At 45.1% G+C, this 2,326-nt stretch overlaps 1 long non-coding RNA gene across 1 annotated transcript in view; it reads left to right on the forward strand.

Annotated features, from left to right (window-relative positions):
* The first annotated feature begins 1,488 nt into the window (after positions 1 to 1,488).
* The window catches only part of LOC122561149, a 117,186-nt gene continuing 116,348 nt past the window's right edge, over positions 1,489 to 2,326 (forward strand). The window contains exon 1 of the long non-coding RNA XR_006314933.1: positions 1,489 to 2,144. This is a non-coding gene — a long non-coding RNA (uncharacterized LOC122561149). The remainder of the gene's footprint in view (positions 2,145 to 2,326) is intronic.

Genomic DNA, 2,326 nt, shown 5'->3' on the forward strand with positions numbered 1-2,326 from the left:
GTATCAATAAGCATTTTGTGAGAATTCCACAGTAAGTGAAGACATTTTAGAAGAATTTCCATGTATTCTCATGCTGTCTCATGACATTTGGAGGAATTCCAATACTTCACTGCTTGTGCCAGAAAAGCAGCAAAAGTCTGTCACATACAATCTTCTATGTCAGTATCAGGTTAAATTTTGTCAAAACAATTCATTTCTGCATGCCATTAATTGTTCCTGGGCCTTTTAAAACAAAATCTAAAAATAAATCCTGAATTAATGTTAGTGATATTTATTCATCTGGAATAAATTAGTTAACTATATAGTCTATTTTCAGTCAGTAGGGATTTCAAATTAATATTACTGTATTCCATTCAAGCTGATCACCATTCATGTGATGGACACCAGAAATGTAATGGTTATTTGCCAAATAAAACAGTGGCCTAAACAAGCTTTTGAAATCCAAGGGATTCTTGGAGTTATTTGAAATTAGCTCTGGTCTATCACAAAATGGAATAACTGGTGCTGATTTCTTGTGTAGTTCTTTGAGGAAAGTAGATGGTGAAGCAGGGTTACTTTGTTTTGCTTTATATCTGGGTAACTAGTGTTTCTCTTTCACGTGGAGGAAGTGATCTAAATAGCTTGAGGTTAGCCAAGAATCTTGAAGTTTCTGTTATTTAGTAGCTACTTGTAAAATCCTTGGCCCCTGCCCATGCAAAGATGCCAATTTATCAAAGTCAGAGGAAATTAGTGATTTTCTTTCTCTTCGTTTTTTATACTTCTGATGTCTGAGGTGACACCATATGCGAGTTGCAAGAGTGAAAGGATAATTGGCCTGTTGAGCCATTCGATTTGCTTGACACCGAAGCTCAGCGCAGTTTGACCCACATGCATAAAAAAAAGCTAAACGCTGTAAGTGATGTAAATAGATTAAATCTGAAACCACCAATGAAATAACTATAATGGAACAGACATTTCTTCATCTCACGCTCACACTCCAACGTTCAAATCAATGAGCCCATCGTCATAGACGATCAGAAATGCGAACAATCCTGCTCAACACGAGCCGGAACTTTTTGCTATAAAACTTAATATAACAGTAAGCGTTTTAATTTAAATTACATTTTTAAAAAGGCCCATCCCTGTAACTTGGTTTCGGGGTGGATGGGTATTTTTAATCAATATTCAATTAGATAAAATTAAAATATGACTGCAGTCTTGCTCAGGTACGTTTAATGAAACTGTCTGTATTTTAATTGAGCAGAGGTCTGGCATTGTCATGTAGCAGTAGCAAGCACCAAAATAAAAGTTAAGGCCTCCTCACTTGCATTGGATGTTGCTTTTTTTTAAGACTGAAAATGGCAAACAAGAAAAGAGTGCAAGTATTTCATTATGTAGATTTGAGAGCGATTGCACTGTTGTTTCTTTCTTTTGTCAAATGGAAACGCCGCAGTTGGAAAGTTGAGGGTTTGTAGGCGGTGCTGCCGCTCTCTGTGTGTGTGAGTGAGATTTGGATGAAGGGAGCTCTCCCCTTCCGCTGTCAGACTGAGTGTGAAAGGAGAGCGGCTGGAGAGAGTGGGGAAGCGCTGAAGGCGCGGCTGTCCATGTGGGGCTGTGTCATTGGTTTGGAGCAGACTCCGCCCGCGGAGCGCAGCTCGATCGCAGGCAAAGCCGGACCAAGCGAGGCTTCTCCCCCCCGCCCCCCAGTCCTCTCTCTCTCTCGGTGTGTGTCTAACTCCATCTGTTTGTTTCTGGAGGAGGAGGAAGCTGCTCTCCTCCTCCTTCCACCCACCCCCCCATTCCCATCCAGCGATAGCAAGCCCGGACAGTGAAAGGCGTTCGCCCAGGGTTTCAGCAGGAAGCCGCTTGGATCTCCCAGTCTCTGCAAGAAAGGAGCTGCTGCTGCTGCCCCGGGGAGGGGGGGAGCTGAGAGAGGAGATCGGCTCCGGCACTCGGATCTTTACAGGCTGTTAGTTGGAGGATTAAGTTTTTTTTTTAACGTTTTATTTGTTTTGTTGTGTGTGTTTTGGATGTGGACCAGCTGTCTGCGGAGAGCCGACGGGAAACGTGTGCGGGGACAGCGAGTGATGGAGATGCGGAGAGTGGCGGCGGCGGCGCCCAGGGACGGGCGGCTCTAACTTGGCGGCGATCAGAGACAGAGAGAGGTACCGAGCCGGCTGGACAGGGGTGGGGGTGGGGAGTGAACCCTCTCCCTCCCACCCAGCGACACTGCCCATTGCCCTCCCTCCCCATTGCACATTCGTTATCCATGACACCCAACTGCCTGTTGACCCTTCACTGACCACTTCTTATTGCCACCACTGCCCATTCGTCCCCCCCCCAACCC

Source organism: Chiloscyllium plagiosum, chromosome 22, assembly GCF_004010195.1.
Source record: "Chiloscyllium plagiosum isolate BGI_BamShark_2017 chromosome 22, ASM401019v2, whole genome shotgun sequence".
NCBI classification, from domain to species: Eukaryota; Metazoa; Chordata; class Chondrichthyes; order Orectolobiformes; family Hemiscylliidae; genus Chiloscyllium; species Chiloscyllium plagiosum.